The sequence below is a fragment of the Pongo pygmaeus genome, chromosome 17 (assembly GCF_028885625.2).
Source record: "Pongo pygmaeus isolate AG05252 chromosome 17, NHGRI_mPonPyg2-v2.0_pri, whole genome shotgun sequence".
Classification (NCBI taxonomy): Eukaryota; Metazoa; Chordata; class Mammalia; order Primates; family Hominidae; genus Pongo; species Pongo pygmaeus.
This window is the reverse complement of record NC_072390.2, coordinates 56,148,452-56,173,756: the sequence shown is the minus strand read 5'-3', so window position 1 is coordinate 56,173,756 and position 25,305 is coordinate 56,148,452.

The following is a 25,305-nucleotide window of genomic DNA, read 5'->3' as shown; positions in this document are numbered from 1 at the left end:
TCTTACTGTTCCATTACTGCCCTAGAATCCGTATCTGTATTATTCATTCGAGAAACAGCATCTGCTACTTTATGTTGATATTTATCTTATTATATCACTCCCCCTGTTAGTATGCATAAAACCTAATGTAAGACTCTAAGTGTTAGAAGCCTGCAGTAAATGTTATATTCTGATGAAGTAATTATAATCATTATAGATTTTGATGATGGTGGTGATGAAGAAGGTTCTCTTGACACTGTATTGAGCCATATTAGCCTTATCTGAACAGTAGTAGGTTTGACCATTCCATTATGCCATGTCAGCTACAGCAGGAGGTTCAGCTGAAATTTTCAGTAGTAGCAATTGTGGTCATACTACCACCAAATGTTCATACCAACCTCTTATGATGATACAGCATCATTAACTATTTCTAACCATCCAAAAGGAGTCAAACAACTCCTCCATTGTGAAGGCTTCTGAAAATACTATGTCAAGGGCTTAGGGAAAAATGGACCTCTGTCTGGCAGTAGACCAACAGTGAATATACAAAGCAAGATTTGCAAGCTATTAAGATGATAATTGCTTATAGAATTGCTAGAGCACGGCATCCTTTCAGATGAGTCTACCTGAAAAATTCAGCTCCAGTACACCCGAGGAGTGACTGAAATAAATTAGGAGATGGGAAAGATTCAGAACTGCATCAAACTTAGACGACTCGGGGGAAGTGAATCAGATAAATACATTAACACACACACACAGTGACGGATGAGGCAGATGACATCTTGTGCTCCTTTAAACTGACTGATGAAGATCAGACAAATTAGAAATAGCTGTGGACAAGTTCAAGAACGTCTTTCAAGTGTGTACTGAAAAGGAATCTTAAGGAGCAGATGTGAAGTACTCCTGGAAAATGGAAAATGGGATAGTGGAAAGAAAATTCTAAGAGTCACATCTCTGTGCCCAATTGTTATAAACTTTAAGAAAATAATTTAAATATAGTATCTTGAAATATGATATAATATTTTAAAAGGATCTCAGAGCAAAAAAAGAGTAGCATTAAAACTAAGACCATTTTTATTTTGGATACTAAGTAATAGTATATAACCTTACAGATGTTAGTTTCCTGTTCTTTGTCACATTAGGAAATATAAAGTTATAAATTTAAGCCATAATTCAGATTATGAACATCAGGCCACGGGTGCCGACTCACTTTCACTGGTTCTGTATTCGGTCCATATTTTGGATGTGGCTAAAGATTACTAGTTGTCAATATTTGCAGAAAAGTACACTGCATTTTATTGACTTTAATTTAAAGTACATTTAGCTCATAGAGGGCTCCTGATTCTAAGTTAAGTTTCTTCAAACAGTAACCAAAAGTCTTCACCTAACATTCTTTTTCCTCTATGTACGTATAGCTGAGTGTTTGTGTTTCTGATGTATATTTGTTTTATGTTATCCTGGAAATTTAGAAAGCTGGGTAATAAGATGGGGTGGCCAACAAAAAAAGAACTGGACTTGAAATAAATGGCTGGTCTCAGTGTACCCTTAGAAGGCGCATTAATTTGGGGAAACTAATGGTAAGTTTAACTAACCCGTAAACAGAGAAGAAAAAATGCAAAGGGCAAAAGTTGTTGCTATTCCGTCCTCCACGAATTGTTATGCTGTGACTGCTAAGCCCTTCAGGTTGCTTAGTAATAATGAACTTAACCCTTAGAGATGGTCAGATGCAGCAGAGTCATCAGCTAATGAATATGCAGTTGTTACACGCCTAAGCAATCACATACTGGTGAGAAGGTGCACTTTGAGGCCAAAGCTGGACAAAAGTGGAATTACAAATCACCTTAAGTGTGTACTGTCTTATTTTATAGAAAAATATGAGGAAACACTGCATGAAATAAACTAGGACAATCACGTTTCTTCTTTTCAAACTTACCGTCACCATTTCCCAACACAATCCCTCTAATCCGTCATTAGATTGAATGACGCGTCCTAAATTCATTAACCCATCCACACTCCTTTCAAAAAGGCTACCAGGGGAACACTTCCTCATCTGTGATGATGCTGTTCCTCCATTAAGGAATGCCTAAATTATTTTCTATTTCTTCCAGTTGTACTCATTGTTTACCTGTCATCCATTTGGCACTTCAAGTTTGCCATTTTATAATGTGATAATTAATGGGAATTTAATCTCAGCTAGACTAAGCTTTTTGAGGGCACAGTCTATGGCTTTTGGTTCTGTGTTTTTCAATTTGCCTATTAAATGCATTGATTAGACAGAAGAAATAATTTTTTAATAATCTTCCAGTTGAGTTTTTTTTTTTGGTACTTTCAAACAAATCTTTCTAAAAAGCTATGAGTTGAGAAAACTCATTTTGAATTTTATATTCAAGAAACCTTTTATTAAAGGTTTACTTCTTGAATTATAAATCCATATGATATGGAAACTTGAATTTTATATTAAAAAAATAGGCCTTCAGTGTTTCTTAATGCAAACCTCATGGTGTTCCGTTCATTTTGTTTAGTAAGGGACTGTAAATTACAACACACACAATGTGCATTATCACTACCTAAATAAAACACACTTGGAACATTCCAGACTGAAGAGACAGCTCAACACAGCAGAGATGTGAGAAGTAGCATGGAATATGTGAGGGTACAGGGTAGGGTTGTTTAGGGATGTTGGAGGAGCAGTGGGTTATGTGCAGTTTGGTGATGTTAGCACACAGAGGTAGGACTGAGAAACCTTGAGCTGTAAGACCAGAGTGGAGGCAGGAGCCAAATCAAGAGAAGCCTGGATGATTCCCCATCAAGCAGCAAAGTCATTGCAACCTGCAGTGGAGGGTGTCAGCGTTAGATTCAGACCACTCTCTGTGGTGGGTATTTTTGGCTTATTTTCTTAATTGAGGTGTGTGGGCCATGACACTGTTAGTCATGAATCCTCTTAGGTGCAATGTCCATCCACCTAGGCTATCAGGGCTTGTGACTAGTATCACACTTCCTGGAAAGAACTATTACTATGTGAGAAAAGGTGGTAATATTCTCAAATCATCCATATGCATTGGCTAATTACTGAAGATCATCTTGATGTTTTCTCCATTAAAATTGGGACAGAAGTATATTGTCCAGGTGGGAGAACTGCTAGAACTGTAAAATAAACTAGAATCCTAGATGCACTTGATGCTCATATTTTAAAAATGGAAAGATAATGAGTCATAACATAAAAAAATAGAAAGGGCTTTTGTCTTGTGTTTCCATTAGGAAAACAAACAAACAAACAAACAAATCTTATATCTTTCCTAGTTAAACATTAATTTTTATTTCCCTAAATCCCTGTTATTGCTGCTTAAGGCAGGAGGAATTTAAAGGAAATTTAAAATACTGACCAATGAAGGAGGATGTGGCAGCTGGCTTAGATATAAATTAATTAAACTCTAATAATTATCTGGCCAGTGGCACCTGTCCTACAACACCTCAATCCTCTGGATGTCAAATTGGGAGATTGAGAGAAATAGTTTAGCAACTTGCTATAGATAGCTCCTTTCATTTGTTGTCCATAAAGTATATGGTGTCACTATGTGATTCTAATGATTATAGAGTGTTTGGAGAAGCAGGAAAGTACAAGAGAGATTTGAGACCCAATAAAGCTGGTTCACTGACCTATGAACTAGAATCTGGACCTGGAAAAATTTTCAGAGTACAAATGTGACTTTGCTCAAATGTCAAATTGAAAATTTGGAGATTCATCAGCTGGGGAGGTCATTAAATACTCCTTCACTGGGCTGTTCTCTTTTAAGCATGCAGTAGATTGAAAACTCTACAGAACAGGTATGTTTGGTCATATTGTTGAATTAGAGGCCTGAGAACAGGAACTATAGCTCACCTACTGACCACCAGGATTATTAATTGCTTCCAGAGGAGCCTATTCTTCTCCAGTGTGTTGGAAGGTAGCAACACCATTACTCATCAAGCACTTGTATTCAAAGTGAGAAAAATGATGCTATCCAGACCAGCGTCTAATGTTTTGAATGGCAGATGAATCCTCTTACCAGAAGTTATTTGGTGGGTAGAATATAAAGTGAAAATCAAAACAGCCCAAACCGAGACTTGTGAGTGATAATAGTCTGTGGGGGACATTTTGGCCTCAAAACACCATTGCTGAATGTTGTATGGAATTGCATGATGTCTCAGCCTGCACAACACCAAGTGCCAACTGACATGTCACCTGTGAGAGGGATGACTGAACAGTCTAAGACAGGGATAAGAAAACTTCAGGTTTTAAGTATCACATTTCCTAAATTGACTAGCTAATGCAAATAGAGCATTGGTATAAGTTACATGCAATACATTCATTTGTGCATTCATTCACCCCTTCATTTAGGCTGGTGGCCTTGTTTAACTGGAATTCATACTACTGAATTTAAGTAGCCACACTTAGAAGTGAACAAAATAATAGAAATAAAAGAGCCAACAGTCAACTTCTATTATTCCAATCATTCTACTTTACCCTACTTATTCACATTTTGATCTTTGAGATCATTTTCATTTAACATCTAAAGATTTATTATTGAGTGGAAATGTTTTTTTTTAATTAGTGATAGGCTACACAGCTTAAGTCTCTTGTTTGTCTCGCTATTCTTCTTTTTTATTCCTAGATTAGCTGATTCATGTAGAAATATCTCATGAATGGTGGAAGTCAGAGAGGAAAGACCTGCACCACTGAAATAGAAATAGAAGCATAATTTTTTAGCATTCTGAGTAAGAGTCACAATAAAAAAGGACTTAGAATTGCTTATTTCAGCTAACATTTAAAGTTATTTTCCCCTCAGCAAACTTTCAGAATCTACTGGAACCAACTAACATCATCTCATTGTAGGCAGTGATATTCCATGCTTGTTCTAATGTGGCCAAAATATTTTTGTATGAAGAATTCTCCAAGAAGGTACATACCCTTCTCAATATCTTCTTGCCTCTTCTGAGAAAATCGGAGGTGCCTAGCTGCCTCCCTGAGGTGTGTGCAAATCAGTAACTTTGACAATGAAGTGCTGTACTCTCTAGCTTGTATTCTCTCTCACTCTCTTCTCTTTCTCTTTCCCACTCTCTTGCGGTTGGTATACGGTGGCTGTACAAGTTTTCCTAGAAATAACCAGTGCCATAAATAACTTCTTGCTTCTTTGCAGGAATGGGTGTCTGGATACTTTTCTGTCCTATACATACAACTTCATAAAGCTGTCTGAGGAAGGCATTCAAATCTCCTCTGTTTTATTGCAGGCTGAATCCATCTTACATTGATAAGTGATGACAAATAGGATAGAAAAAATCTCTTAAATATTTAAACAGAAAAATCAAACAAGTATTTGTCTTGGCTTTACTGTTTTGGATTTCAGGAATGTGACATGAACCTTGTCTGCCAACTTTTCATTTCAAATGCATTTTTGTTAACTCTTAATGCCATTGTTTCATTCCTGTCTTACTCCATTTGGCCATCCACTTTCTGCTTGAATTCTAACTGTTTGTCAAATGTGATAATGGGCAGAAAGATGCAGCATGAGAAGCTAGCCTTCTTGTCTTTCAGCATTTTCCCATGGATGTAATTTTCTTAATATTGATGCAACTTTGCATTTGACTCACAAATCCCAAAGCCCTTCAGAAAGGGCAATTGTATTTTCATCACGAGCACATTGTTTTATTCCGTAGTTCCAGTAATCTTCATTTTATGCGCTCAGACTCATTCTGAACATGTAAAGGAAAAAACAGCTTAGCCACCTTATTTCTGAGAGGAGACTGCTGTATTCTATTTATAAACATTGCTACTAAACCTAGGAATCCCGAACATGAACCTGAACCTTGTCTCAGCTATCTCTGAGGCATTGGGCTATGTCACATTACATCTTTCAAGCCATTTCCCTTTTGGCATTGTTACCTCTGCCATCTCTCTCCATGGCATTGTCACCAACCACCTTCATCCTTTATTTATTTTTTTCTTTTTTTTTTTTAAATGTCAAAACTTCTTTAAAGATTGTGGACCATCTAGAAGTCTGAGGATAAAGCTGGGGTTTCTGAGGTCCCAGGCCCTCTCTCTCTTTTTGTAGCAGACACCCTGTTTGGCCTTGTGCAGGTCATTCCAGTTTTCTCTACTTCTGCTTTCCCATCTGTTAAAAAGTGGATAATAATATTTGCCTCGCCGGGGTGTATTTATGCTTAATTACCGTAATTGCTTGTAAACAATTTGCTATCCCGGGATAAAACATATGACTGAAGAACAAAAATTAGAGGAGACAATTTAATACCTCTTTATTTATTTTTAAAGTTTATTACATGGTTGCCTTTTCTGAGGTAGTTTATTTCAACACTGTGCATAGCAGCCTATAAAGAAAAGGGACAACATGGTATCACGAAAAACACTTTGTTCTGAAAGTCAGATTTCTTCTCTAGTTCCAGCCCTAAATTGCTGTGTGATTTTTCAACTTCTCTGGGTTTAACACATTCATTTCAAAAGGGGTAGTTATACTGACCCAATTTATTTCACAGGGGTGAGAAGACTATTGCATGCAACAACTCATGAGGAGAATAATTTGGGAAATCTTTTAGTCAGCTATTTAATGGCAAGATAAATCTTAGGATTAGTGCATTAATTAGAAAGCAAGATGTTGGGTAAATATCCAGAAACATTATATAGATTTTAAAAAAAGACATTTCTCACAAAGTTAAAACAGTGTCCTACACAGGGTAAGTCCTCAATAAATATGAGCTGTTACTATGATTTCTAGGTCACTCAGAAGACTTCATATATACCCCAGGAGCCAATGGTACTAAAAGTTATAGGATAAGATTCCCTTGAATCTGTCTGTCCCATCCACAGAGGCTTGACCTTACATGGAAAGAGAAACATGTGTGATGTTATTAAAAGATGCAGGAAAGCTCTATCCTAGGCCCCTAATATCTCCCCTATTCACCTTGAATTTTTCAGGAAACTTCACCATTAGAGATTTATTTTTTTTCAGTTTCCTTACAAAAGAAAACAAAACCTTAAAAGAGTTCATTGAAGTTGCTATTGACTTTCATACTCACAACTTCCAGAGGCAGAAATGGTCTGTACGTATGAGGAGATACATGGGGAGTTCTGAGGAAGGATGAGATAATGAGGGTCCCATAAAGGAGATGGATATGGGAATTGGGTAAAGGGGGGATTGGAAGAGATATTGTGATGTAAAAGGAGTAGAGTATGGTAAGGTATATAGGAGAATCCTGCAGGAAAGAAAACCTAACATGAAAACCTGTAAAAAAATATATAATATACATGTTTATGTTAGATATATAGATATAAATATAGATTTTTCTATACTGTCCTTCTAGAGTCAATGGGGTTTAACTCAGCTTGTCAAAACCAGTTTGATTTATAATCATGTTGGAGAAGGGGATGGGGGCTGGTTTAGGGAAAAAAAATACTCCAAACTCATTGAAACCTCCTTTGATACAGGAATCCCTCACCTCAGGGATTATAGATAGAGATTCCACGTTTGTAAGTGCATAGCACGTGCCACACAGTACAGGTTTGCTTTCTCAGCTCTCAGAGCAGGTGGAATTAGGCCATATGGGACTGAAGAATTCTGTAGAAATGTTCCAGTAAAGTCACCTGCATTCACTTTTAAAGCCCAGCATTGGAATGATGCATGGATGCAAGGCTGCTGGCGCTGAGAGAGCACTTTCTTCTCACTGAAGTCACACTGGAGTGTAGGAAAACAGAAACTCTTAGGGGACACCCTTGAAAAGGGTCTGTTCCTAATGTTAATGATGAGTTAATATGTGCAGCACACCAACATGGCACATGTATACATACGTAACAAACCTGCACGTTGTGTACATGTACCCTACAACTTAAAGTATAATAATAAAAAAAAAAGAAAAAGAAAAGAGTCTGTTCATGTGTCCAGCAGGGAACTGCAAAGTCTCATGGGCCATAAGAAGGATGTAGCATTCACATGGATGTGTGTGGTCTCTGTATGCAAAATGTGTTCAAAAAACGTCTCCAGTGCTTATCTCTAACTTGTGGATATGAGTCAACATGAAAATGTTGATTTGTATGATTGCAGCCCAGATGAGCCAACAAGGGTGAGTTGAGTAAATCTGAGTGGAGTTAATCTCCTGTACCTATTATGTGTTTTATCGTATGACTGAAAGCTCTTGGATAGGTCCAGACAAAGCCACGTATTGATTCCTCAACTCCCCTTCATGATTTTGCATGCTCTTCCCTGAAACCATTAACTAAAACACTGTCTGCAATTAATTTTCAAGGCAGCATGTAATCAGCCAAGGGTTACAAGACTAGGGTTTCAAATAGTCTCAAATGCTGAGATTTGGGACATATGATGGGGAAGATGAGGTAGAGAGTAAACTAAATAGTCAAGCTTCCTTGGGCAAAGTAGATTCTTATATGTGATGAGTTGGGACATGAAAACACGAGGACATGGGCTATGAGTGAATGTATTTCTTTATAATGTATCTGTCCGTGGAGGCAGGGGAAGGAGGAGGGGGACTGGAAGGTGAAAGCGTCCAGATGCTGGAGTGCAGTAAAGCATTCCTGGCTGTTAGTTCCAGTAGGTCATTACTGCATTAATTTGGTGTTCAATTAAATGCCTGTGCAACAGACCATTTATTTGTTATCTAATATTAGCTTTAGTTCTTATCAATTAAATGCTAGCTGAGGGCTTGATTCACTTACATTTTATGTCCCCTTATACTCTATTCAGAAACAACAGCCAAACCCAACAAGGCCTCACTGTGCCTGCAAAGATTTATACACCCAGATTTCAGTGTGGGGAATATAATATGCTAGTGTTATTAGGTGAGAGTAAGGGAAATAAAAAGAAGATGCCATTTCATTTTGAGAAAGCAATTACCCAAATACATGGTCTGTGGTTTCCCTCTCCCCTCCCTCTGTCCCCCTGTGCAATAGGAGACATTAAGGGACAGGGTGGTGGGGAGGCTTCAAGGGGCATATATATCCCATCCTGTGTTGACATGCTTTTTCCCTTATGCCTGTTGTATCATCCCCCATGCTGATGGTAAAGGATGCTGGCTTTCCCTTTGCTAAATTTCTCATTCCCTTGTCTACATCTGAGTTTTAGTGAGACTTGTAGTGCCACCACGAAATGAATGAACACTAGAAGTTTGTATGCTTGCTGTCCAGTCAATCAAGGTGCACTTCAACTAAAATATTATGTTGGGCAAATGCACTTCAACTAAAATATTATATTGGCCAAAAGGATAGCAAAAAGACAAGGAATTATGAGAAAGAGGAATTCTGCAGCCCAGTGAAGATGTTGGGAGTATGACCCAAGCTGATGTTGACTACTAGTTATTTGCATATCACCATTAACGTCTTTCCAATGTCTGTTGCCACATAACACCAGTACTATCAGCTATTAAATGTTTTTCCTAAATATATTCACTCCTTTTAACTTAGAAACTTATTTTTAAAAGAAATCTCAATTTCATTATCTCAAATATATGACCAATATTATTTTCCATTAAAGGACAGTAAGTATGAAAATACATACAATATAACTAGACATTATTAATTTCTGGAAACATATTACCTGTCAAAGGCTCTGAGCTTCAAACATGTACTTTCTTTGCTAAAAAAGAAGAAAAGCAAGCATTAGAGAGGTGTTAAAGATGTACAATTCCAGACTGAGAATTTATCTTTCGTGTCATCAGAAGGATCAAAAGAGAATTGAAAAGGGAATAACTTTCTCACTATGTGATTCAGTTTTATTTGCCGAACTCGTGCACCACCTAAAATTATCTGTAGCATTTCACACTTGGGAAAATACTGCTCTAAGTCACTAGAGTTCAGTTCTAAACTTATCAGAAGTTCCAAGAAAAAATTCTTTTTTTCTTTTTTTTTTAAGATGGAGTGTCACTCTTTCACCCAGACTGTGCAGTGGTGCTATCTCAGCTCATTGCAACCTCTACCTCCCGGGTTCAAGAGATTCTCCTGCCTCAGCCTCCTGAGTAGCTGGGACTACAGGCATATGCCACCACACCCAGCTAAATTTTTGTATTTTTAGTAGAAGCAAGGTTTCACCATGTTGGACAGGTTGGTCTCAAACTCCTGACCTTAGGTGACCACCTGCCTTGACCTTCCAAAGTGCTGGGATTACAGGTGTGAGCCACTGCGCCCAGCCAGAAATTATTTTGAATGAAGCAACTGGAGGGAATAAATAGTACACTTTGGAAATCAAGAGGCCCTTCTGTTTCAGCGAGGATGTCTTGTGAAAAGGTATCACAGAGTGGAGCTTCTAATGGTTATAGTCATTTCTGTGGAAGGTTCAATCATAGCCCCTCCGTGCTAAATATTTTTTCTCTCCATCCTCTTGCCTTACCATGGGTGCAACGCCATGCATATAATCTCTCCTTCATCATCATTCCATAGCCTTCAGCACCTTGCAAAATGCTTCATCAAAGAATTATTCCCTTTGGGCCCTTTCCATAGCAAGTTGTCAAATATTTTTAGTATCAGTAGGGCATAAACCACAATTAGTCATAAGTTTTATTATGTACAACTGGAGGGTAGCATTTGTGATAATACAACCAATACATTTCAAAGGAGCAAAATGTTAACAGCTTGAAGAAGTCTGCTGCTATAGATTGAATGCTTTTATGTCCATGCAAAATTCAATCTGAAATCCTAACCCCCAATACAATGTTATTAGAAGGTGGGGCCTTTGGGAGGTGATTAGGTCATGGGAGTGGAGCCCTCATTAATGGGATTAGTGTCCTTATGAAAGAGACTTCAGAGAGCTCCTCCCTCCCTTCCACCATGAGGGCATAGCAAGAAGATAGCTATTAATGAGCAAAGAAGCAAGCTCTCACAGGAGGACACTTTGACATTGGAATTCCCAGAACTGTGAGTAATATATTTCTGTTGTTTATAAGTCACCCAGTCTATAGTGTTTTTATTATATTAGCCACATGGACTGAGACTTCTGGAAACTGTAGGCATGGAAGGATATCCCAGTGAGCTCCATGTCACACTCTTTCCCACGCTTTACCCATCTGTACCTGTAGGGTTAGTTTCTCAAGGCTCTATGAATACGGATTCTTTTTTTGTGTTTTGAGATGGAGTCTTGCTGTGCTGCCCAGGCTGGAGTGCAGTGGTGCGATCTCGGCTTACTGCAAGCTCAGGCTCCAGGGTTCATGCCATTCTCCTGCGTCAGCCTCCCGAGTAGCTGGGACTACAGGCGCCCACCACCACGCCTAGCTATTTTTTTGTATTGTTAGTACAGGCGGGGTTTCACCGTGTTTGCCAGGATAGTCTCGATCTCCTGACCTCGTGATCCGCCCGCCTCGGCCTCCCAAAGTGCTGGAATTACAGGCATGAGCCACCACGTCCGGCCGAATATGGATTCTTAATGGGTAATTTTTTCAGGACTTACTTGTTTCTTGCTCGTGGTCTGACCTATTTAGTGGCACATGTTCTCTGAAATGTTAACTTTCTTCCAATCACTCTGGTGATGGTCTCTAATCTTCATATCACATAACGAAGCTTAAGTCCAAGAGCCTGGGCAGACTAGAAGAAGTAAGATCAAAACTTAGATCCCCAGGTCCCATTTAGGTTAGATAAGTGCTGGTAATGATTTTTGGCATAGGTTCCACTAGAGTAGGTAAAATTAGATAATCAAAAACATAGGGCAATGGGTTATAATCCAAGCAAGATATCTATTTTAGAGAGATTTAAAACAAATGGGAAGGTCTCCCAACAAGCTGGAGAAACACCAGGTTGGAGAAGACAAGCAGATGACATGTAAAGTTTTGGTGGATGAGGTGATTGGCAGGCAGGCAGCCAGCACCGGGACATCATTTCTCGGTAGTTAGTGAATCCCAGCTCCCTAGGCTACAGGTTCACATGGTTACTCCTGGGAGTGTTGGGAATTATACAGAGCCACGGCTGTAAAGGATTCAGAGGTGTGGGTATATAATAAAGACTGGGATCTAATGATCTGACTGAGGCATATCATTGAATAGCAACCTTAAAACAAGGTTAAAATTATCACTAGATATGGGAGCAATATTGTGTTTCTGGGGAGGAGCAGTGATGGGAGGATGAAGAGATGTGGTTGTCAAGACTGGGACTCGGCAAGACCCCATACCACCTCCTGTCACTCTGTTTTTACAGTCTTGGGAGGCAGTGAGAATCTCCAGTCAAAAGAACTCTGACCAAGGGGAAAGTAATTTCCAGAGGAGGAGGGGGAGAGTGAATGGCACCTAGAAGCCAATGAAAGATGTATTAGGATCCAGCCTGGAGGAGCCAACTCTAAGAAATGGCATCAGAGAAGAATAGGCTGGGACAGTCCACTGCCATCAACTTCCTGTCCTTCCTCGTAATGCATGCCTCCAACAATTCCTAAGTAATGTGCTTTGTCTTCCTTTCCCTCATTTTTAATTCTTTTCTTTTGTTCTTTAGCTTTCTCCATTCTAAGAGCCATATTACAGCTAAATCACAGCAGTTCGCTGTTCTTTTCTTCCTGCCTCATGGCAACCATTTACCTTTCCTTGCACATCTTTGGCCTGACTTCTTCACCACTGACTCACTGACTCCATTACTTATCCTTTAATTGCACCCCACAGCTTAGGCATTACAAAATTCAGGGGATGTGGAAAACATGATCTCCACTCGAGGGCAAATGGGCATAATCGTACAAGCCCAGTTGTCTTACAGGCTGCTCTGAAGATCCAGTGAAATATAGATGGGAAAGTTCTCCATAAAATGGAAAGTGCTTTACAAATCTAAGAATGTTTCTCTGGTAGAATTATTTAGTTAATCAGTGAGTGTTTCCTTTGCTCTGCATATGTAGACCTCATCATGGACTTGGTTTGCTCTGGCCCAGAGGGAGCTCCTCAGCTCCTCTGGAAGCAAGCACTCTCCTCCTGGAGATGCTGACAGAGCCTCAGCTGCAACGGTGGTAGCAGGTGGTGCTCTGATAATGTCGGCTCCAGTTGAGGTACAGGAAAACAGAGCAGCTGAAGACCAAAATCTGAGAGATAACAGGAAATGAAAAATGAAGCAAAGTTATATCTTCTGTTCCCTCATAAAGGCTCCTGTGACAAACGAAATCACAGGCATTACACAAACTGCCTTGCTGAGCTTCCAAAAGCCTGAGCTATCTTGATGGCAAATATCTGTCCTCTGGTTATCTGTGGGAAAATAATAGGCAAATGATGTATGTATGTATGTGTGTGTGTGTGTGTGTGTGTTTGTGTGTGTGTGTGAAACAGAGGGAGAGAGGAAGCATGCAGTTAATCACCAAATACAACTACTAGCTACAGCATGAAAAAATATCGATTTATATCTCTGTGCTGAAATTTAAATATTTAAATATTTGTTTCATTACCTCATTGCTGAGGTAGTGCTGCTAACACATGGTAACATTTCCTAAGTTAGTTATTTGAGTGAAATACAAAAAGCTGTGGTATGAATTCAACCACAGGGCCATAAAAACATACTTTCATTTTTTAATGTCCATTGTGAAGGTAGACACTTTTAATTAAAGATGCTAATATCTAGCATTTTGAATAACTCTGTGAACATATACTTCATCCATACATTTGATAGCTAACATTAAGTTTGAAATTAATCTTTTCTATCCATATGTATTAATAGAAATATAAATACATAAATGCATAGCCAAGAAAAAATAAACTCTCTGGCTTTCAGTTTATTTGAAGGTAAATCATGAAGCAGTTGTATGCTTGAAAGATGCTAGGTATTCAATTAATATTTGCTAAGTAAATGAATGAAAGTACTCTTAGAAGGGTATGTATGGTGTCAAAGTAAATTCTGTGTGCCTCTTGCCATATGTGTAGGCCAGAATAAATCAAATCAAAATGATGATTTAGAATTTTGAAAGAGAAGTAATTTAGATAGGTCATCATATATAATAAGCAGACTGCTTCTTGATGGGAGGTAGTGGAGGGAAATGGAGGATGCTATTCCATGCCCTTGCCAGAGGAGTGAGGAGAGTCACCATCAGATCTCTTCAAGCACCATTTAGTAAACTGCTTACCGAGCTGGATGTAAACTTAAATCGACATACAGGAATTTGGGTTATGGAATACTTCCAAAATAGCCTATGTATACATTTATTCACTCTACAGCATATAGAACCTACCTGTGTCTTTGCAGGCACAACTTCACCTGAGCTCTGTGAAGCAACTGAAATATGTGGGTTATTCCATTTTTTTAGTGGTTTATTATGGACTTTCCATCATTGTCTCAACTAGAGCCTATGAGCAGAGGTACCACTGGAGGGGCTGGAAAAACAGGCTGTAACAATTTGGAAAGCAATCTTTAGGTTGAATGAAATTCTGAAATCTTTGTGGGGATTTAATAAACCTAAAGAGTTATTTCTCCAAACTAGTTAATCCCTAATTTATCTGCAGTTATAAAACCAAACAAATGTATACAAAATCTGATTATCTCATTTATATGTTTTTAATTTTTTAAGCTCCTTTATTTCCTTTTTGAAAATAGACATGCAAAACAATTTTAAAGGTGTTAAGCAAGTACCTTACCTCAGACAAGATCATACACCCATTTTACCTGCACGGAGAGAAAAGGTTGTTATTCCAAGAAAAATTATTAGGATGATGTTTCACATAGCATTAGTGGACCAGTGTAAGAATCTTGAAGACAGACACTTGAAAAGCCACTTGATACTGTGTCCACTTACACAATCAAATAAAATAATGTATTTGGCTGAATGACACAAATGATATTGTCTTTACCTAATAGCAGAAAATTTATCATTACAGTTCTTAGAAGCTGTGCCCTTCATCTTACATGTAGGTCTGTAAATGCACCTGAGATTTGCAACCTGATGGGAGAAGAAAAAAGGAAAGTTCCTAAGAAAGGCCTCATAGAAAGTAGAGAAGAATACATTCTCATTGGTTATACTCTAGAAAAAATGAAATAAGCCGTCAGTGTGTCCCCAAAGAAACGAAGTGCTTCAGATACCTGAGAGATGGGAGCCTTTTCAGATTCTGCTCAGGATACAAGTCTTTACTTCCTGAAGAGTTAGTTAGAATGTCTGGGCACTACTGATCTTACAGTAAAAGACTTGATGTCATCTCTGAGATCTCTGTCTGAATCTATCTTACATTTTTTTCCTTGGGCACTGTCCACAAGGTGTGATCTTCAGTACCAAAATCACCTGAGTATTTGTTATAATGCAATGCCAAACAGACAACTGTGGAGTTAGAATCTTTGGGTACAAAGTTCACCAATCCAAACTTTAAATAAACTTTTAAATGATATTTGAATACATTGGAGTTTGAGACCACTTCTCCAATAGCTTCAAAAGTGAATCTGGGTTTTGATAGGATCTGAACTTATTTCCAACAATGTAGGCAGTTGAGGAAACAGGATTGTAATACCTCACTGGGAGATAATCCTTTACAAGAGCAGATGGACCTATATTTTTTCAAGTAGGCTGAATGGTGGTTCCAAAAAAGATATGTCCACATCCTACTCCCTAGAACCTGTGAATACCTCATATGGCAAAATATGTAATTAAGTTGAGGTCTTGAGATGATGATATTAGCTGAATTATTCAGGTGGGTCCTAATGCCATCACAGGCGTCATTCTAAGAGAGAGGCAAGAGGGGAACACAGAAACACAGGGGAGAAGGTGACGTGAATGCTGAGCTGGGCGAGATGTGGCCACAAGCCAAGGAATGCAGATAGCCACCCAAAGCTGGAAGAGGAAAGAACTGGATTCTTCCTTAGTGCCTCCAGAGGATATGCAGTCCTGCTTATATCTTGATTGCAAGCTTCTTGACTCCAGAGGTGTGAGAGACTCTATTTATGCCTTAAGCTATGTAGTTTGTGGTAATTTGTTATGGCAGCCACAGAAAACTAATACACTCTTTCTGCTATTTAAACCAAACAAAGACTTCCTCAAAGCTCACATTTTAATAAAAATATCATTAAGCACTTGTCTCTCCAGGAATACAGTGGGCACATGAATCTCAAAGCATGTTCCTGGCCTCACGAATTTTATAAATTCGTTTCTTTGGCTACTGTCAGTCATCCCCATTTAAACACCGTTCCCAAAATGTGGGAGATCTTGCGTTTTCTACCTAGGACAGGACCTGATGCATATTAGGTCCTTATAAATTTTAGCTGTATGAATAAATGAAGCAAATGAATTAATGCTTAATTAGACATTATAAAATGTGGGGAATAAGAGGAGGAAACATAAATTAATATACTACAGTGGTTAAGATTTTGTTAGTTTTGAATCCTAGAGCCTTTGTTTATAAATTATGTTGTCTTTGAGTAAGTTATTTCACATCTCTACCCCTTAATTTTTTTATATAATGCATTACTTATAGGTTTGTTAAAAATATTAAATAGGATAATTAATTTAAAGTACTTAGTTGTGTATTGGCTGCACAATGTACAGTTAACTATTACTATCATGTTATATATGGTGGTGAAGGAAGACTTCCAAGGAGGCAATGATTATAGCTCCATGAATGAAAAGAGGCAGCCATTTAGAAGAGATATCCAGTTGAGAAAATGGCAGATGTGGAGATCTTAAAGAAGAATTGCATATTTGGGAAACTGGGTGGAGGCCTCCATGAATGAAACACTAAAGATAAAGTGGAAGGTAGCATGAAATAAGATTTGGACAATAAAAAGGACAGCGTGGGTCATGATAGAGAATTTGCATTTGATTCAAAGTGGAATGGGAAATTATTGGAAAGCGTTTCGTCTTGAGAGTGACGTGATACAATTAATATTGTTTTAAAGAGCAACTTTAAACTATGTGTGGAGAAAATGTGTATTTGAAATACCACAAAGGAATTGGGAGACCTGTGAGATGGTTCTTATGGTAGCTCTGGGAGAAGTGATGGTGTCTGGGATGAGGATACTGGGTGAGGAAATAAGGAAAGCTCAAAGGATTTAATGTATAGTTTTGTGGAAGGAAGATCAGATGTAAATTCAGAGGGGGGCGGGATGAGGAATGCCACACTCTAAGATTTCTGGCTTGAGAAAATGTGTGGATAGTGATGCCATTTACTGAGATGGGGAAGACTGGGGAAAGAACAATTTTTAGGATAAAATGAAAAATTCTGTCTCAAACACGTTAAGTAGGCAGCAGGATATATGGGTGTGAAACAGAGAAGCCCATACTGAGGATATAAATTTGGGAAGTATCAAAATATAAATGTCAATTAAAACCGTGAGAATGAAGGAACAGGGTCTAGAAAAAATAGAAAAGGGGGGTGAAGTGCCAAAGGAACTCCAACACTCTTCTCTCAGGGAGAGGAGGAGAAAACTATAAAAGCTAGACAGAACAGCTAGGGAGAAGGGAGGAAAATAATGGGAGGATGATGTCTTGAAGGTCAAGAGAGAAAAAACACAGGAATAAGGAGCTGTGTTCAATGCTGCCACCATAAGGAGCAGTTTCAGTGGAATGATAGGGGGAGAAGTCACGCTGGAGTGGATTATAAAATGAAAAAGAGCTCAAAAAATGGAGACGTGACCAGGCGTGATGGCTCACACCTGTAGTTCCAACATTTTTGGAGGTTGAAGTTGAAGTATCAATTGAGGCCCAGAGTTCAAGGCCACCTTGGGCAACATATGGAGACCCTGTCTTGATGAAAAAAAAAAAAAGGGAAAAAATTAGCCAGGCATGGTGGTGCATGCCTGTAGTTCCAGCTACTTGGGAGACTGGGGTGGGAGGATTGCTTGAGCCCAGGAGTTAGAGGCTGCAGTGGCTATGATCAATGATTGTGCCACCACACTCCAGCCTGGGTGACAGAGTGAAACCCTGTCTCTAAAACTCATAAAAAAGAAGTAGAGACAGCATGTCAGACAATTCTGTTCACAGGTTTAGCTGAGAAGAAAAGCAAAGAAAATGTACTGTAGTTTGTAGGAAACTCTAAAGTTATGGGAGGCAGATTTTATTTAATTTTTATTTTATTTTTAAATGTACGAAGGATTATCTTTATGTGCCCCATACCCCCACCGCCCACACACACACCGAGGGGTGGTGAAGAAGGCAGGGCAAATATGAACAATTTGGTGAAAAGAGAGAAGTTGATGTAGGAGAAAAAGGGGACAATTGAGAAAGCAAAGCCCTTGAGAAGGTGAGGGGATTTGTGATGCAGAGCACATATGACGAGTCCCCTTGGTAGAGGAGAGAAACTTAATCACCTGAGTTAGAGGAAAAAAATGGTGAGAAGAATGTTTATGTAGGAAAGTTGAAAGATTTGGATGTGGGAATGTGTGAAAATTCCAGGCTGATGGACCCTAATTTGCTCAACAAAAATATAGGAGAGGTTAAAAATAAGAGAGAAATACAAAATAATCTCTCTTTTTCTTTTCTTTTCTTCTCTTCTCTCTCTCTCTCTCTCTCTCTCATTTTTTTAAAGAGATGAGGGTTTGCTCTGTCACCCAGGCTGGAGTGCAGTGGCATGATCATAGCTCGCTGGAGCCTTAAACTCCTGGGCTCAAGAGATCCTCCTGCCTCCTGAGTAGCTGGGGCTATGGGCATGTACTACCATGCCCCGCTAATTGTTTCTTTAGTTTTTGTAGAGATGAGGTCTCACTATGTTGCCCAGGGTGGTCTCCAACTGATGGCTTCAAGCAGTCCTCCCACTTCTCCCTCCCAAGTAGCAAAGAAATCTTTGATAAGAATGAAAGAGTGAGCATTATAGAGCAGTGAGAATGGCAGATGAGGATGGATATGTGTTTGAAGTTGGTTATCATTATTTCATAGTGAATTGTCTTTCAAGTTATATGATTTATGAGAGTAAAAGGGGAGAGAAGACGATTCAGTTTATCTAGGGTTGGGATTTGGGGAGAAAAATGTGAATGAGGGAAAAAGAAGTGATGGAGTTTGGGCTGTTTGCAAGGAGGTCAGCACAATGAGGAACGATGGACTCTAGGAAGGTTTGGGGGAAGGTAGAAACAGGACGGGTCAGATAGAAAGAAAGCCAAGAGATCAGAAAAGTGAATAAAGCAGACTTATTGTTTTTAAGGAACAGTTCAACAGGTGAGTTAGTTCATCAGGAGAGCAGAATATTCCAGGTTGTGATTTAGAAGATTGTTGCCATTTTTGTTGATGACCACTTTTTCTAAGGCCCAATGACCTTGTTTTACTGCTGCCTCCTATACAGGCTGATATGGTTTGGCTGTGTCTCAACCCAAATCTCATCTTGAATTGTAGCTCCCATAATCCTCACATGTACTGAGAGAGGCCTGGTGGGAGATAATTTAATCATGGGGACAGTTGCCCTCATGCTGTTCTCATGATAGTGAGTTCTCATAAGATCTGATGGTTTTATAAGTGACTTTTTCCCCTTTTGCTTGGCACTTTTCCTTGCTGCCACCATGTGAAGAAGGACATGTTTGCTTTCGCTTTGCCATGTTTGTAAGTTTTCTGAGGCCTCCTCAGCCACGCTGAACTATGAGCCAATTAAACCTCCTTCCTTTATAAATTACCTAGTCTTGGGTATGTCTTTATTAGTACCATGAGATCGGACTAATACAGATGGTCCCAGGTGTTTGAGGTTTGAGGGACGTCTCTTACAGATTTCATGATGCCAAATTAGAACTTACTGTGCAACCTCCAGTGGATGATTCACAAGTGCCGTCTGACCAGGAGAATATCCCAGAGCCACTTCCTTGGGAAAATGCAAAGGCTGCTGGATAAGCCATCAACAGAGACCTCAAGATAGTCTTGAAGGAAGTCTGGTCAAGCATAGAAAATACAATTTTTATTTTCACTTTCTACCAGCATCACACAAGTGGCTATCACATAGTTGCATCTCTGATCAGGGGAGAATGTTTGTATAGAGGGTTAGAGTCAATTATGGTTGTGCATGGTCAACATGTTTTCTGCTTCTGGACCTACCTTTATTTCACAGATTGTTTCAGAAATATCCTACCCAAGTCCTTCTCCCATCACCATTTTCTGGCCTTTCCTTTAATTATCTGGTTCCCAAGGCATGCTGTCCACATCCAAGGATAATGCTTGCCTATACATTTCAGAAGAGGGTCTCATTGTCCTGAAAGACCATCCCTCTTCAGTCATTCAGAAGAAACCCACTGCTTGACACTGAATGCAATTTAGTCATATTGGAGCAGAATGGGAATGGGCTCCAGGCAGAGGAAATGTCTTAAATAAAGAAGAAAGGTGAGAATGGGTAGAGTTAACATGAAAAACTAATGAAATTTCAGAGGTTGGGGTTTCGCATGGGGGCACTATGTGACAAAGGTCTAGTGTGATTGGTTAGAGAGAAATTTTACAGTACCTCATAAAACTTATAGAGGTCTTATGCTTTATTCTAAGGGTGACAGGAAGCCCCTCCAATTTTCTCTACAAACATCTCAAGGAAAAGTGAGGAAGAATTGTCTTACAGTGTCACTTGATACTTTGCTTTTAAATAAAGGCAGCTAAAAAAAACTGAGATAGAATTTTGACCCATTTGTAAAGCTACTCTACCCTTCCTCCCCACATTCTTCTCATTTCCTCCTTCCACTTTCTCTCCCTTCCCTTTCTTTTCTTTTCTTTCTCCCTGCTGCTTTCCTTCTCTCTCTCTCTGTCTCTCTTTTGTCTTACCTTCTTTCTCCTGCACCACACCAACCCTTCTTTCCTTTTATTCTTTATCACTGCCAGCTACTAAATATCAACCTTCCCTGCCTCCATGGGGAATGTGAGCGGCTGCTCTCTGCTGTCCCCAGAGCCTCAGTGTCCATTCCTCTTTCCCTGCTGACTGAAGTCTGCGTTTTATTGGCCCTGCTATTCTTGGCAAACAGGCCAACAAAATGGAGATAACAAGTCCCAAATCCCAGTCTGCAGGGAAGCTTTGCCTTGTCAATGAGAGATTAAAAAATAATAGCTGGGTCCTCAGCAATGCTATCTGCAGCCAACTTTTAAAAGTCCAGATCAGACCATCTGGGCTTTTCTTCTTTATTTTTAAGGCTTTTTTTTCTTTCTTTCCTTTTTTTTTCTCTAATCCTCCATAAGGTCTTGAATTTACCTCATTAAGTTGTATGGTTTGGAAATGAAAAGGAAAAAGTAGGTACATGGTTCTTGACTCCTGAATTTAATCATCGAAGAGTCCTCTTTGAGGTCATCAGATTACAATTAGATAGCACTTTGTCAAAAGCAAATAGAGTAGTTATGTCTTAGAGTTCAAACCCTATGAGAGCTACCTGTTCCCCAGTTCCTTTCCAAGGGCTTGACAGAGGGGTATGCACCTGCTGGCCATTTTTCCCACTGTGAATCTAAATTTCTCCAGAGCGCCAGGTCTCATTATTAGCATTTTCTACCCAACCATTTACTCTCTGGATGGGTGAATGCCATCTCCTTTAACAATGCCTGTACCCTTCACTTATGCAGGTGCATAGAGGATGGCAAATCCCAGAACACATTTCCATAAGCATTTCTATTTCTTTTCGAATTCTTAAAGTTATAAGCTCTGAAAGATACAGTTGCTCTGTCATCCAGGCTGGAGAGCAGTGGTGCAGTCATGGCTCACTGCAGCCTCAACCTCAACCACCTGGGCTCAAGTGATCCTCATGCCTCAGCCTCCTGAGAAGCTGAGACTACAGGCACGCACCACCACTCCCAGCTAATTTTAAAATTTTGTATAGAAATGGGATCTTGCTATGTTTTCCAGGCTGATCTCAAACTCCTGGGCTCAAATGATCCCTCCTGTGTCAGCTTCCCACAGTGCTAGGATTACATGCATGAGCAACCATGACTGGCCTAGGTTTTATTCTTTAATGACTAATCCTCCTGACATGGATTAGATTTCAAGAAGAAATAGGATAGGTGAAAGAAGCATTTTCTTATTTGGGGATGAGGACATTAAGGTCTATTTCTTTGCATTGACCAAAAGTCCAGATGCACAGTGCCTTACTCTCAGGACCTAGATTCCTGTCCTTCAGGAATTCAACATTCTGGCACACAATGCCTTCCCTTTCCTCTCAATTGGTGTAGCCAGGCACAGAGACACAAATACCTACAGAGGCTAGGCAAGAAACAAGAATGAGTTAGGAAGGTGGGATCGGACAGCATGAAAGAGTAGTGGAGACTATGGCCAATAGGATACTCTAAGCTTGGCTAATGAGCTGCCACCACCACTCAGCTCCTCTGTGACCATGCAAGATGGCAGACCCCAGCATGAGGCCAGAGCCCCCAAGGTTTTCAAGAGAAGTTAAAAATTCTTGATCAATAGGTGAAATCTCCCAATTTTTAAATATTCATTTTTTATTTTTAAAACATCATACAGGCTAAACAAAACGTGTGAATGAGATCTACAGGCTACCATTTTGTGATCTTTGATATAGAGCAATACTGATAACCATTCACTGTGTCATTCAGTCACTTATATTATTATTTAAATATTTCATATAGTAAAATTTTCTGTCCCATTTCTAAGTTTCTTAAGGCGGGAAGTGTGTTTTTTCCTTTACACTCTTTAGACTTTTGTTGTAGGATTTTGTATGATTGGACCCAGGACTGATTCCCTGTTTTAAAAAATGTGAAATTAGATGCCTGGAATATACCAGTTTGTATTTGATATTTGTATGGTACATTGAAGGACAGAAAGATGGTGAGATATGGTTTTCCATAGCATCTGGCATTCTCTTGCTTTGTGAATTTTGAAAATTCAGTTCCTAAATATTTTTTGTTTCCAACCAAAGCTCCTTTAAGAGGCATTCCTATGAGTACAAGTTCTGATTTCTTGTCTTGCGTGTCTTCAGGCTTCTATGGCATACTTTCCACTATTGTTTCATAGAACAGCACTTTCCTAGAGCTGTGGTCATTGAGATCTTCCAGAAATCTATTTCATATTCCCAGGCTCATCTTTTCAAGCCCGGGGTGGAATACAGGAAGCTATATCTGGAAAAAGCTCCCTAGGTGATTTTGATGCACCTCTGGTGAGTTGAAAGACAACTGCCCTGATGTACAAACCATAGAGTGGTTTACCTCCCTCCATTTCCTGCCTTCACTCTGAACCTTTAAACCCTGCTAAATACATTTGTATGCAATAGGATAGTTTAATAATTCAAACAGTAAATAAGACAGCATGGGCAGCCTGTGCATGTGTGTGTGTGTGTGTGTGTGTGTGCGTGCATATACTTTGAATTATTTTCTGGGTCTCAGTCACCTGATAACAGAAATCTGAACATCATATATATATATATTCTTTTTTCTTTAATTAAGGAAATTAGAATTTGCTTTCCTCCACGCTTGTTTGAGGCCTGTTCATTTTTTCCAGGCTCAGCCCTGTTGCTATTTCCACTGCATATCCTGGGTAGCATTATTTTCTGTCTCTTTTGATCTTCTATATCTCTCATCATTGCTATCCCTCATCCTGCTTTATATCATCACCTATGCCAATTACTTTGCAAGTCATTTGGGACACATGGAATGTCTTCTAAGTTACTGACATGTCTCTCCATGTGTTTAACAAAGTGTCTGGCATTATGCAAAATACTCACTAAATACTTGATTGGTGAGTGTTTGTATATGATTTTTCTCTTCCCTCCCAAATATGCAGAGACAGCCTGGTGAGTGTTTGTATATGATTTTTCTCTTCCCTCCCAAATATGCAGAGACAGCCCATAGTTGCTCACAGGTGCCCGATACGTACTATGAAGACACATCTCCAAGTCACTGGGAAATGGAGATGAGCAGAATTTTTTATGTTCTCTATAAAGAGCTGTGGGGTGCATGACGCTGTCACATGGTAAGTCAGCAGCACTGCCCTTGGAACTGAAGTCTCCCAACTTTTCATTCCATGCTCTTTCCTTATTGCTGGGTATACAAACAATGGCTCCAGTATCAGACTCTCTGGTTCAAATCCTGGCTCCACTGTCTTTTTACCTTGAACATTTTACATCTTTCTGTGCCACAGTTTTCTCTTCTGCAAAACATGGCTTGAAAAGTTTCTTATAGAATTTTAGGAAGGATTAAATAAGTTGATGCATATAAAGTGTATAGCATGGAGCCTAGCACTTAGTAAGCACTCAATCAGTGCTGTCCTGGCTTTATCATGCTGTTAGCCAAATTCCCAGTCTCTGAATTTTCTTCTTTTATTATTATCTCTAACCCTGGGTTCTATCTCAATGCAACTTTCCCTGACAATTCCAAAGCTTAAAATGATGTGTTCCATATGGTGTAACTGATTACCCCAGAGAGGAAGCCAGATTTCATGGGGTTAAAAGGGTTTATCCATCAAGATTAGGTGTCCTGAATTAAGTGGCTAAAAATGAGGGAGAACGATTCAGGGAAGGGATACCCTTGCTAAAACATTAGACAAGGCCGGCCGCGATGGCTCCATGCCTATAATCCTAGCACTCTGGGAGGCCGAGGCAGGCGGATCACTTGAGGTCAGGAGTTTGAGACCAGCCTGACCAACATGGTGAAACCCAGTCTCTACTAAAAATACAAAATCAGCCGGGCGTGGTGGCCTATGCCTGTAATCCCAGCTACTCAGGAGGCTGAGGTTCAAGAATCGCTTGAACCTGGAAGGTAGAGGTTACAGTGAGCTGAGATTGTGTCACTGCACTCCAGCCTGGGCAACAAGAGTGAAACTTTATTTCAACAAAACAAAACAAAACAAAAACAATTAGACAAAGAGAATGAAATGCAAGATCCAACAGAGACATTGATCAAGTTTAGGGGTCACGTCAAGCAGAAGGGCAGCATATCAAGCCAGGTCAAAGATCAAGATCTCAGATAAATAAAGGAGCTGTATAGACTCAGCAGTCTTCACCTAACCCCTGTGGTCATTCAATAGTGGGACCACACCCAGAGAACCTCAGAAGGGTTAGATGCATGGTTTGCTCTGCAGTCTGGTCAACTGGTCCCAGAGAAACCTGCCTGTATTGTCAGTACTTATTTAGTAACTGTTAACTTGTTAAAAAGTGGCCTCAAGAGTTAAACATTTCCATTGCATGAAAAGACAGTTCAAACTTTCTCTCATGACATATAAGACTATATATAGGCCTTGCCTAAATCACTGAAACTAATGTCATGTTGCTTTTTCACAGACAATGCTCTTGTCAGATGTGTGGTTGCCCAGTTCTGGAGCATGCCAACCTCATTGCAACCTCACAGCCCAGCCCATGCTTCTCTCTGCTGGAGCTCACCCTTCACTATTGCAGTATTTCTGTTTAAACATCTAAAGTAAGTTAAAGCCCTCTCCTGGCTGCCAAATTATTTTTTTTATTTCAATGCCTTCTTTGTTTCTATTATGTAATTGTATTCTGATTTGTAAATATATATATTTTTA